Source organism: Mytilus edulis, chromosome 13 (genome assembly GCF_963676685.1).
Source record: "Mytilus edulis chromosome 13, xbMytEdul2.2, whole genome shotgun sequence".
NCBI lineage: Eukaryota > Metazoa > Mollusca > Bivalvia > Mytilida > Mytilidae > Mytilus > Mytilus edulis.
In genome coordinates this window covers 27332612-27347313 of record NC_092356.1, presented here as the reverse complement: position 1 = coordinate 27347313, position 14702 = coordinate 27332612, and positions in this window count along the sequence as shown.

Here is a 14702-nt window from a genome sequence, read left to right as displayed (position 1 = left end):
ATTCTAATGTTCACGTTGAACATAACAGAAGATAACCGCAAGTCTCCGAATAAAAAGGTAAAGTAGGTCAAAGACGCTAAAATTATTTTATAACATTAAACATTTTAGCATCGACGGTAAAGGATGCTATAAGGTATTTATCTTCTCATTTTAATTATTTTGATAAGAAAACTAGATAAAAATAAAGCATCGTATATATTTTTAAAACAAACCGAAGTATACAGTACATCGAACATCTTTTTATTTAATTCAGTCATGCTGTTTTCTTTTTTTTCCTTTACTCATCCCTTATTTACGTAAATATGTCTAGACAGTGGCGGATCCAGAACTTTTCCTAAGGGGGCCCGCTTCATTCATGCTTCAATGATTCCCTATATAATCAACCAAATTTCCCCCACAAAGGGTTTGGGGGGGGGGGGGGGGGGCGCCCCCTGGATCCACCTATGCTAGAAGTTTTAAAACCACCCAATTAGGACATGTTGTTTATATGGCTAACGATATGTGCATCTAGCCACTTGACCAGTTGACGACTTGCATATATATTTGATTGCACATTTATTATCAAGTTCGACTGAATTTTATTTAATGGATTTTTAATAATGTCAGATTTGAAAGAAATACATGTGAAGTATATGTTAGAAATCTTTTTGTTCAAAACAGAATGTTAAAAGACATATAAAGGAAAGTTATGATCAATAAGTTGGTAAGCTTTAATTAGTTGAAAAAAAGTTATAAATATAATAAAATGTATAATTATGTACAATAAATTTGTCAAATTTGATACTCATTCAGTCGTTGTGAAGGGCATGTATATAATCCTTCGGCCAAAAATAAAGAAATCAAGATTAAGATTGAATATTATTTTTATAATAAAATTAATTGTACATGTGTTAATGACAGTGCTAGTGGGATGTGTATCACGAGCACAATAGTAAGAACTTCTGTGTTGGCGCCATGATTTAGGAACATAAAGAGTTACACTAGTCCGTCTGTCCCGAATGTCCCATAAAAACGGGTTCTGCTCTTCTTACTTTAGTTTGCCTCAATCAAATACTTTAAAACCTAACACAATATATAAAAGGAGCGGATGCATGAGTGCCAATGAGAACTCTCCACAAGAGACTAAATGACACAGAAATTAACAATTATACAATGTAGCCTAGGTCACCAACACGGTCTTCAACAATGGGCAAGGTTCATACCGCATAGTCAGCTTTTAAAGGCACCGACATGACAATGTAAAACAATTCAAACGAGAAAACAAACGGTATAAGTTATGTACAAAAAATAAACGAAAAACAAGATAGGCACGTGCATATAAAATAAGGCGGGGTTAAAAATGTTAGCGGAATCTCAACCCTCCCCCGTATGTGGCATGAGTGCCAATAAGAACTCTCCACAAAAGACCAGATCACACAAACACTAACAACTATGGGTCATATGCAGCTTTCAACAATGAGCAAAGTCAATACCGCATATAATCAGCAATAAAAGGCACTGAAATGACATTGTAAAACAATATTCAAACGAGAAAATAAACGAACAAATTTATGTACAAAAAATGAACGAAAAACAAGTATGTAACACATAAAAAACGACATTCATTGAATTACAGGCTCCTGACTTACCACAAGCACATACATACCGAATAAGACGGGTTGAACATGTAAGCGGGATCCCCACATCAACACAAAATCAAATTTGAAATTTTTAAGTGTCACTTTTACCATTCAAGAGTTATCATGTCCCTTTAAAAAATATAAAAAGTGCTGACTCTTTCGTTTCCTTTGTTTTAAATAAGCCTGACTCAATCAAATGTTATGAACCTTATACGCGATTCACATTACCCCATAACACAGATCTGTGAAGCTCAATATTGGGTCACGATGGCGTCACTGTTCATGTTTTTTTAGATGTAAAAAGTTGTGGTACGAGTACCAATGATACAAATGTCAACCCGGAGCCTTGAGATAGGAAAACTGCTAAATCTATTGTTTCCGTTCTTTAACTTTAATTTGCCTCAGCCAAATGTTTTGAAACTTATTCACAATGCTTATGGTCACAAAACGGTCAAAATTACGCGAATCCTGCATCTATATGTGGAAGTTTACTCATTTTTTTCACAAGCAGGGGCATCTGTGATTAATAGACATATTCTACATTTATTTCAGTAATCAGCTTATTTTCTTCCATTGAATTCTTTTATAAATAAACTGAACTTGCACATTTTTTTTCAAGATCTCGGTGCAGTTTGGTAACAGACAGTGATATCAAGTTAAATGTGACCAACTTAACAAAGTGTTTCACTAGATTGAGCTCTCTGTCTAAGTGTACTTTAATGGTTCTTAGCATTGAGTTCAGTTTATTGATATGCGTATACCTTCTGTGTGAATTTTTATGATGTAAAAGCAGACTATCCATACCTACATGTCCATGAAATTAAATCTAAGGTAAAATGATTGAAACATTTTGCATTATCTATCACAGCTGGCAGAACATGATGCTACTGAAGCAGTAAATTTTCTTACTTGATATTCACGGAAATTAAAGGATTTAGTTTCATTTGAACCAAACATTCTAAAAAATTGAGAATGGAAATGTGGAATGTGTAAAAGAGACAGTAACAATGTCAAAAGAGCAGAAAGCAGTCAAAGGCCATTTATGAGTCCTCATAGCTGACTATGCGGTATGGGCTTTGCTCATTGTTGAAGGCCGTACGGTGACCTATAGTTGTTAAAGTCTGTGTCATTTTGGTCTTTTGTGGATAGTTGGCTCATTGGCAACCATACCACATCTTCTTTTTTATATCTTCAACAAAGCGAGAAAATCCCTCTTCCAAAGGCGGGCTCTTAACATAATGTGTACCAGTTCAAACTTCAAATTATAAAATCAACTTACAATTAAAAATATACAAGACTAACAAAAACCAGAGACTCCTGACTTGACGTCAAGGTAATCATACCAAGAGACACATCCAATATGCAAAGGTCAAGAGTCAAAAAGTCATAGTCTGGTCAAGAGATTCTTGTGAAAAAAAAAGGATTTTGATAAAAGGGTCATTGTGGTACACTAAACTAACAATATATCTTATGTATCTAATATATCTTAGAAGATGTGGTACGAATGCCAATCATACAGTTAATTTTCAATTTAATTTAAACAAAATATACAAGTTTTACATTGAGGGCAAAGGTCAAGCTCACATGAAGTTTCTCGTGCCAATAGACTCATATAGAAAACCTAGGGCAGAGACAGAAACAAAAGACATATAATAACTAAACTCAATTGCATGGAACTTGTATTGCAGGTCACTACAATTGCCTTCAACAAAGAATATAAACTCTCGCAACAAAGCAAGATTAACCCCGTCTTTCACTAAAGTTTGAGCAGGATTCTTTGCAACGATTATCTTAACACATATGATTGAGAATCGAGTCGTGCAGTTATGTCAAGAAATTAAAACGGTAAGATTAAACATTAAAACAGTAAAAACTAAGGGTTTACCATTAATTTTTAACACAACCATATGATAGTACTATGGTAAACTTATGGATACACATGATACAGTCATGAAATTGAATATTTGAAATAGTACGACCAGAACAATACAAGACAGAGCTGTAAACAAAAGAAAGTAATGATGCATATCGAATTTTTAATTCCAATGCACAAATTAGGAACCGTAGTTTTCATTCAATTTATTTATCTAAAATGTACGCTTGGGTTAAACAATGGAAATAAACGCTGTATATTTATATAAACGATCAATCTTGTATAAATATAAATAAAAATATATGGAAAGCCCCGAAAAAAGAAATATATAGTAAAAACCTAACTGAGACCGCTGAAATGACGGTGAGCCCCCGGTCTTTCAATTTTTATAAACTTCAACTAAATCATAGAATCTGTATATATAAAGGTTGTATTAGAAGGATTTCCCAGAATAATCCATCTTCGATATCTATAGAGGGCTTAGATTGTCATTTTTCAGCTAAGAATTGTCAAAATGTAATGACAAAGGGGACTGGATATTCAAAATAAATAGCGGTCTCAGGTAGATTTTTGCTTTATATTTTGAATATCCAACTGGCACTTTGGGTCCTCCGTAAACATAGAAGACAGGAAGTGTACCTTTCGACACTGTTTTACAACTTAAACTTGTACGGAAAATATCCAGAGTTTAATTGATTAAATGTCTGCTACCAATAATTATGCACTCTTTATCGTCGGACTGTTTTTGTTTTTCAATTATTGTTTAGTACATAAATAATAATGCTTTTCCCGTTTTAATTGTTTAACATTCTGTCATTTTTGGGGCCTTTTATTTCATATCTCAAATTTATTAGTTGTGATCACTGTTGAAGTTCATACTGTAATCTATAGTTGCTTACATCTACCTGATTTTGGCCTCTGATACATATTCATCTCATTTTTATTTTTCTAAATATGTGCACATGATGCCATAACAGTCAACACCCGTCGTCACACTTGGTTTATTTTTGTAATTCCTATTATTCAAAACAATATTTGTTTAGCTTTATGTTTATTTGTCACTAAAAATAAGATGCAACACTTGTGTTGGCGAAATATATAAATACGCGACAGACAACCCCATCACTGATATAAAAAGAAGAAATGACAAAATAGTTCAAGAAATTTAAATCTACCAAGATCGGTCTCTTGTTGTGTGTGTGTGGAAAACATCTAGTCTAGTATTAAGGTGGTACCTAATACTACAGGGAGATAACTCTGTAAAATCAGCTTAACGTTTTAATTATGTTGTGTTGTTAAGGGAATATTAAGCTTCTCAATGATCAAAATTAGTGTTTGTCAAATTGCTATATAAGCAGTGTAATATTTCTGACAAAATGGTTGGTTAAAATTTTTTGAAATTTTTATATTTTTTTATAAGGGTCAAAGTAAATACTTTGTAAAAATTTTATGAAAATTAAACGAGCCAAATTAATTTTAGTGAAAGTGTTGGGTACCACCTTAAAAAGGAACGATATCATCCTATCAAGTACATACATCACCTTAAAGGTTCAAAGTTTATAATTCAATAAATTACAAAATTAAGGCAATAATACCTTCTTTTTCTATTTTTTCTTCTAAGATTTCACAAATGTTTTATTGCAAAACAATCAAAAAACGCAATACCTACTCATTTAATTTTACCTTCAAAAAGACATTCCAGCCCTCTTCCCAAAGAAAAAAAAAAACAATAAAAAAGACACTATATATAAATTGTTTATGTGGATGGGGTTAATGAAGATCAAATTTATGCTGCTATGTTATAAGAAATAATTATTTACCTTCGGTAAAAAAATATTGTTACCATGGGAGATTTCTGTCGGCATACCGGTCATGAGCTGTTTTTTATATATATATATATATATATTACTATGCCTCAGAGGTAAAAAGAACAATAACTATTTTATTTTCAACGAAAATAAATGCAATATATTTGACATTGTCATTCAATACAAAATCTATGTGCAAAATCAATTGCCATTGTGTCCTTAACATATCATCTGTATTTATAAATATTACTATGCCTCAAAGGTAAAAAACATAAACTACTTTATTTTAGATCGAAAAAAATGCAATAAATACGACTTTTTCTTTCCAAAAAAAAAAAGCAATGTACAAAATCAATAACAAGATAACGACAATTACTATTGAGTTCCTTAAAATGTCATATGTATTTATACGAGGCTTAACGCAGTTGTAATGCCAGCTTCAGTGAACTATTTCTCCGGTTTCACAGCTGATATTTAAAGACACTCAACAGTTATTAAAATTTAGAATGGAAATGGGGAATGTGCCAAAAAGACAACAACCCGACCATAGACAAAACCAACAGCAGAAGGTCACCAACAGGTCTTCAATGTAGCGAGAAATTCCCGCACCCGGAGGCGTCCTTCAACTGGCCCCTAAACAAATACATACTAGTTCAGTGATAATGAACGCCATACTAATTTCCAAATTGTACACAAGAAACTAAAATTAAAATAATACAAGACTAACAAAGGCCAGAGGCTTCTGACTTGGGACAGGCGCAAAAAATGCGGCGGGGTGAAACATGTTTGTGAGATCTCAACCCTCCCCCTATACCTCTAGCCAATGTAGAAAAGTAAACGCATAACAATACGCACATTAAAATTAAGTTCAAGAGAAGTCCGAGTCTGATGTCAGAAGATGTAACCAAAGAAAATAAACAAAATGACAATAATACATAAATAACAACAGTCTACTAGCAGTTAACTGACATGCCAGCTCCAGACTTCAATTAAACTGACTGAAAGATTATGATTTCATCATATGAACATCAGGCACAATCCTTCCCGTTAGGGGTTTAGTATCATACAATCATAACATATATAAGAAGAACATAACCCGTGTCATGCCAACAACTGGTTTTTGAATAAATGTGTTTAGTTCCGATGCAAAGACCCTAAAGGTGAATCAATATTAACGCCAAAATATGCAATCTTTAATGACCTGACAACAGTATCGTAACTATATCCCTTCTTAATAAGTCTATTCACAGGTTTTGTTAGTTTTTGAGGTGAATACTGACACCTTTGTGCTTTATAAAGAATATTTCCATAAAAAATTGGATGTGAAATACCTGAACGTATAAGAAGTCTGCATGTTGAGCTATATTTACGAATGATGTCCTTATACCGATGATGAAATTTAGTAAATGTTTTGACTGATTTGTGATATCGAAAACCCTGGTGTAATAATTTTTCAGTAATACATAAATTTCTCTCGTTAAAATCTAAAACATTGTTACATACACGAGCGAATCGTTCAAGTTGAAATATATAAACACCGTAAGATGGTGACAAGGGAACGTCACCATCTAAAAATGGATAATTAACGATAGGAAATGAAAAATCATCTCTTTTATCATAAATTTTAGTATTCAGCTTTCCGTTAGTGATATAGATATCAAGATCGAAGAAAGGGCAGTGGTCATTGTTAGTATTAGCTTTATTTAAAGTAAGTTCAACAGGATAAATTTCTTTAATATACATACCGAAGTCGTCATTATTGAGAGCCAAAATATCATCAAAATATCTAAAAGTATTATTAAATTTGTTTATCAGATGTTGTTTCGATGGGTCTTTGCTTATTTATGTCATAAATTGTAACTCATAGCAATACAAAAACAGGTCCGCAATAAGTGGTGCACAGTTAGTCCCCATTGGATTTCCGATAATATACGGAATCCCCAAAGCGAACAAAAATGTTATCTAGTAAAATTCAAGGGCATATATAGTATCAAAGCATGTCCAATTGACATAGTTTTTTGGTTTATTGCTACTAAAAATGACCTAAAAGAGTTTGAACATATATATTCACATTCTGACTTTTTAAATGCCCATTTAATTAGGTGTGTGAATTTTTTCTTAATGAGAATGTGAGGCAATGTGGTATACAGGGTAGAAAAATCAAAACTTTGAACAGATTTAAAATCACCAATATAAACATGCAATTTATCAAGTACTTCCAACGAGTTCTTGACACTCCAAAAGTAATTAATTCCACTATTTTCGAAGGCCTTATTTGAACAATTTATTATCAGGTTTTTAATTGTACCAAGTGTGCTGGTAAGAAGAATAGACAATTTAGTAGTGGAACAATGGCTTGAAGACGAAATAAATATATATTTGTAAGGTGTTTTGTGTAGCTTCGGAAGCCAGTACATAGTTGGGACTTTCATTGTTTTTGGCTCTGCTTGTAAAGCGGTAGCTAAAAGTTTATGTTTGTTACAGATGTCGTTTTCTGAAAATAGAGTCAGTTGGAATGTTGGTGAATTGGTGATTTCTTTTTTCAGAACCTCAATGTAAAATTTACGTCAAACAATAATGATATTATTAGCAGCTTTATCGGCCGGGACAAAAACAAATTTCTTGGCTAGTTCTTTTAGTTTATGTTTGATACGAGAAATAGGTTTTTTTGTGGTTATTGTTAATACATATATGTCTATACATACAATGTACTCGTTTCACGAGATTTTAAAACTGTTTCTAAATTTTCTGATTCAAAAACAACAGAATACTTATGCTTTTGTAGGACTTACACCAGTCAGAAAGGTTCTTTTTCGGTACATATGGAAAAGTACAACCAAACTGTATTGGATCACAAATGTTAATAATTGACCTAGGACATGGTTTGTTGAAGCGAACTCATTTTGACCGGTTTTTCCATCTGAAGCATCTTTAATGTCCTTGTTCAGCTTTGGGATCATCATGCAGGACTATAATTGTCTTTTGTACGCGGTACTTAAGACACATGGTCTAGTTTGGCAAAGGGTAAGTTGTTTGTCATTTTTGTGTACTCGTGTAACTGGTTTAACCCTACCATATTTGTGCCAGGCTGTCTCTTTGTTCTTTTTCAATTTTTTTAACCAGCCTATTTCTGGTGGAGTTGGCTGTTCTAGGTTGGTGTGACTGTTTTACTTTTCATGTTAAGGTTTGGTGTCATTATGCAGGAGTGTGCATGTTTTTTTTCTCACTGTGGGTCTCACTCTTACGATATATTGTGTAGATAGGCACATACAAAGAGTTTAACACCACCAAAGTGCGTGCCAGGCTACTTGGTGTACTTTTTCGCTATTTTTCAACTACAACTTGTGGAGGTGTGTTTGTGGTTGGTGTAAACGATACTACTTTCCTTGTTCAATTGTGGGGTCATCATGCATAACAAGGCAGGCTTTTTGTTATTGCGTGCATTACTATTCAACATTTGGTCTAGATGTGTTTTTTTTCTTCTTTTTAACCCACCTATTTTAGGGGGAATTGTGTGTTTCTGACTGGTGTGATCTGTTCTACTTTTCGATATTTTTTGGTATCTACTATTATCCTTTTAATATATTATAGATACTGTTACATTTTCAAGGAAACCTATAAAATTGCCATTTGAAAAGGGTTTATCAGAATATTACTAATTCTCTAATATTAACACTTACAGTCAAAAATATTCAAATGAAATCAAGAAACACTTTATGAATAATCATAAACAAAAAATAGTTTCAGATGCAATGAACCACTACGTTAAGCAACATGCCTACATATTCACTCGAAAAGGACGTATTGCATTTTTTCATTTTTTGTTGATTAACTTTTGGTAGTGTGTAATAGTAAATAGATACTAAATGTAAGGTTTATGATAAAAACACCAAAATTGAACCAAACTATTTTCATTGCTGTCATCGGGAGCGGAGTATGTATAAACTTGATATTTGAATAATCAACACTTTCGAAAGGTTAGACCATGTAGACTGCGTCTGCCTTCTTATGTGTTAAGTGGTGGTAATAAATTAAGGCGGTCAACTTATAAAAAAAAATGGTAAAATTTTATATAAAGTATCAGCAATTTAAGGCTTTTCAAAATAGTGCCAATCCAAGACGAAATTTTTCATTCAAGATTTGAAAAAATGTAATAAAGGTATGTTGATTATTATAGATGTTGTTATGGAATGAAAAACAAACTTATAACAATTTTTCAACAGATTTTTGTCTTATCCCGTATTTCTTATTCAATATTAATTTTTACAGTATTTCATCAAAATCTTCGTGCTTTATTTGGCTTTTTATAACTTTTTTGGATTCGAGCGTAACTGATGAGTCTTTTGTAGACAAAACGCGCGTCTGGCGTATATATAAAATTTAGTCCTGGTATCTATGATGAGTTTATTTACAACCACTAGGTCGATGCCACTGCTGGTGGAGATTTATTTCCCCGAGGGTATCAAAAAGCCCAGTAGTCAGCACTCTTTGTGCTGACATGAATTATCATTGATATTGTTATATTTACAAATCAACTGTTTACAAAATTTTGAAATTTTTGAAATACTAAGGCTTTTCTACCTCATGCATAGATAACCTTAGCTGTATCTGGCAACACTTTTAGGAATTTTGGATCTCAATGCTCTTCAACTTCGTACTTTATTTGGCTTTTTATAACTTTTTTGGATTCGAGCGTCACTGATGAGTCTTTTGTAGACGAAACGCGCGTCTGGCGTATATATAACATTTAGTCCTGGTATCTGTGATGAGTTTATTTGGGATACATATCTATGTGTATTGTTGCAATGACAGCAATTTGTTTTTTCTTCAGACGTTTCTATTGTCAATTATTGCTTTCAAATTGTTTCGCTACTGGAAAATATGTAAAGCATTGAGTCTTTGTTTGGACAATGAGTGAAGATTATACAGTATATTGCAACTTTACTATAAGTTGAGCTAAACATTGGCTTCATATGGTTACTGAGGTCGTTGAAGAGTGCGTAATCGTGGAATTAATTTTACGTCAACACTTCAGATTTTATAATTCTTAGTTTAGTCTTAAAATATCACATAAATAACAGTTTTAAAAGTCGCAGTAGTAGAGAACATAGATTTCACGTGTACCCGGGTAAAAACAGGATAGAATTGCTAGACAAAGCCTCGTTTTCATAATATAGCACATTTTTCATTCGTAGATCAATCTCCGGCGCAGAGATCATATCCTTTCCGTTCAATACTTCGTAACACTATACTTAATATGATGTGCAGTATGGAACGGATATGAACTCTGCGCCGGAGATTGTTCGTAGATGTGATCAAAACAGACAAACAGAAAACTCAACTCCCTCCTTTTCTAAAGAGTGATAAAACCAAACGAGTTTTAAAACACAAAAACCAAACAAATTACATATAAAACTAATAAATATGTAGTAGGTTAATTAATTGTTAATACGTTTTAAAAATGCCTCTACCAAGTCAGGAATATGACAGTTGTTGTCCGTTCGTTTGATGTGTTGTATCCTTTGATTTTGCTATTTGATTAGGGACTTTCCATTTTAAATTTTCCTCGGAGTTCAGTATTTTTGTAATTTTACTTTTAATAGCATGTAGTTGTTTTTAATTTCTTTTAATTTCTAATTTTCTATATTGAGATATTTATATTTATATTACCGTATTGATATTTGCAGCAAAATGCAACAGAGAGATGTAGTTGTCAATGGAACTGTGCCAGGTAAGTTCATTTATATGTTTAATAAATGTAATAAAGACTGACTTATCTTTTTTATAATTCTATTTAATAAAACATTTTTTTTCCATATCAGCGGAGGTTGAACAAGCCATGCAACCAGGTTCAACCCACAATTTTTTGATTAAGATATCCTGTTTTTAGTCAAAATATGGCAGTCGTTTACAAAAAGTCCGTTTCTATGTTTGTTGGTGTTTGTTTTTTATTGCAACTCAATATTTCTGTGTTTCCGTTGTTTTCAACTGATAGTTGATGTGTCTCCCCTGGTTTTAGTTTGTAACCCGGATTTGTTTTTGCTTTGTCGGTTCATGACTACTGAAAAGCGGTAAACTACTGTTGCCTTTATTTTACATGTACATTTTAAATGTACAATTGTTTCTATAAACCAAAACCAATTTCCGCGTATATGGTACTGTTAAACATACCGAAAACCCGGTTTTATAAACGAACAAGTTAGGCACCGGTTTGAATGATCAAATGGAAGGTTCGAACAGAACCGAAACCAGTTTAGAGGACATAATACGCTCTTAGACGGTCATATACACAATATCACTTAACGAATCAAATGAATTTTCAATTAGAATGTCTAGACTTACCAAATAAAATTTTTAACTTCAGTTTAAGTTGTTCGTGAGAATCAATAAAACGTATAAATTAATCCGGACAATTCATCAACCAGCTTTAACGGTTTTCAACAATAAGGTTAAGGTCAATGATCTTAAAGTTTAAATCTATAGAAACGGAACAGACAAAACTGTACAATTTCCGTAATCATGGGACAATATATTTTGTATGTATTAAATAACCATGAATTGTAAAACTAACAAACTATCTATAAATATGAATTCACTGAATAAATTCCCTGGTTATCCAGTGACTAATTCACAGGGATACTCGGCCAACTGCTGTAGGTCGAGTAATTTGTCATAACAGCAAAAAAAAGTGCAATAAAGATGTTATTTTAAGAAAAAAAAATCATTTAACGAATATTTATTGATTGTAATAGTTCAACAGATTTAGTTTTAAAAGCACTTTGTTTTGAATAAGATATAAAGTACATGTATCCATATATTCTCTAAACATTTCAAAATTTGTTTACATTATTGAATACATGCAATTTTATACACCTAGTGATTAAATACAAAATGTGTTATCATACAATGGTCTTCTCTGCCTCAACATGTAATAAAAGAATTCATGTCGAAGGCTTTATTTTCACCTGCATTTACTATACATTACTTTATCCTTTAAACCTGAACTTAAATGTCTTTAAAAGCTACGTATATAATACGGTATTTTTTGTATATTTTAAAACTATGGTTAACTTAACATGACTGTTTTCAACATTCAACGTTCTATTTTAGCTATATTTGACGTGGTTAACATAATTTCAAACTCAACACAGACTGAAGATTTTATAGATATAATAACTGTTAGAAACAACCCTATCTTCATTGGTATCTTCTGTGGATGTGTGTTCTTGGTGACTATCTGTGCATTCATGTGGTCGTACTTACGAACAAATCCATCAGAAAGATTTGATTTTACCTTAACCATGTCAGTAAGTATTACAGCTGTAATTAAGAGGACGGTCGTTGTTTAAAACTGAACGGATGTATTAACCGTTATAATTAATCATTTTATTTATTTCAAACGATACAGGGTAAAATATTTTGCATCATAACACATTATCTTTTCATATACGTCTTTAATGGCTCATAAAAGGTCTTTTACCAATGTTTCATTAAATTCTAGATTTATTTTATTTCGATATGATACCAAAATAATACCAATGCAAACATAAGGTAAAAGTCCGAGTCAGCCTTTTCCCGCCATTTTAATAACCCAAATATCTCGAAAAGGAGCTCTGTAATTTATCAATATTTTAAGCTTATTTTATTTATTATCTCATGCTTTTTCGACTTCAAGCATCATTTCTTTTTAGATATCACTGGAGTAAATCTTTAATCAGTCATACAATTTAACAGCGATTAACTTGGCGTTTATAATTTCCAAGCTTATTTACCAGCAAACACAGACACACAATACAGAGTCGTAAAAACGAAATGAAATTTAAAAAAAAAAAGTATTTCAGAAGTTTAACTTGATATAGACGGTGTGAGTTCAAATCATTTCAAAAATGTGTGATGACCCCTTCGAAAGAAGATTTATTGTTTGATCAATGATTTTTAAATCATAATCAGCAAAATGTAGAAAAATGAATCTGAAATGATGTGTCAATTTCTAAATGTATGACCCGTAACGTTGAACAGAAAAATCAGCCAAAATCGGAATAACAATTCTTAATATCTAGAAAAAAAATATATTTGCAATAATATAAAGTGTTCGTATGCTTTTCTTATTATACAGATTTCCAACAATAATTCAACATCACAACAAACCAGTCACAAAGACGGACATCATGGAAGAGAAAGTGTTTTTAAACTTTTAAATGAAACAATTGACGAAATGTATGAAGATGAATGATACAATAAATTAATTTCAAATCTCAATCGTCTGGTATATTTAACAAAGGGTCTAGATTTGGGTTTTTGTCAATTGTTTTGTATTCTGTTTAGCCAAGAACGACCATCATATTATCAGATTATAATAAACATGGCATTACGTTTCGGTTGTCCTATCAATTGTATAAGGATCCATTACCAACGTCTGCATGGAGAAAAGAAAACAGAAGATAAAATATGCACCGTTTATCCCGAAGCCTTCGATCATTTGAGACAACTATTCTCCAGAGCCCAAATGCCGTATTATATAAACAAATATAGGTCATGAACGGTGCCGACATGAAAGAACATAATTCAACCAGGAAATCGAACAGCTTGTTTAAAGATAAAACGTACAAGCAGTGGTAAATGCCGATGCATAATTAGGAATCGGACACATTTGACAAAAGAACTTACAGAAATACGAGTTTTGTTCTTCACGTAAATTTATGATCACATGATACTTAATTTACATATTTGATTTACAATCATAATCGTTAACACATTTTAATAATAATTAAATACCAATTGTTCAGAGATCAATAGAAGGTCTTGCCAAATCAATTTTATAAATTATTGATGAGAATCTACTTTCGGTTTTACTTAAAAATACTTTTGACATCAAAGCATAAGTTTCTTCATACTGATTCAATACATAAATGTTTCTATGTCTTTTGCCTGAAATAAGGGAGATAATTGTCAACATACGGTTTAAAAATGTGATTTCCGGTCTCACATGATAGTTTTATTTACTCTGATTCAATAAATATATGGTTTCTATATACTTTGCCTGTAATATTGGATATATAATGACCTTCCGGTTCAGTGAAATTCACTTCTAGTCTCAAATGATAGGTTTACGTATGCATATTTACAAATCATTTAGTTTCTAGGTACTTTTCTATGAAATAAGTACAAACACATCTACTTCCGGTTTACTCCAGATCACTTCCGGTTGATTTTTGTCAAGGTTACATGCGAATCTACAGTTTTTAGTGACCCTATGGTTTTATCATGTACCAAGTTGGAGCAATAATCAATTAACCCTAAATTGGATTATATCAGGTATAATAACTTTTATGGAATGTCATTGGATTTATTCAGACCAAACGTATCATATCTTAATCTCAACTAAGCAACATTTTGTACTAT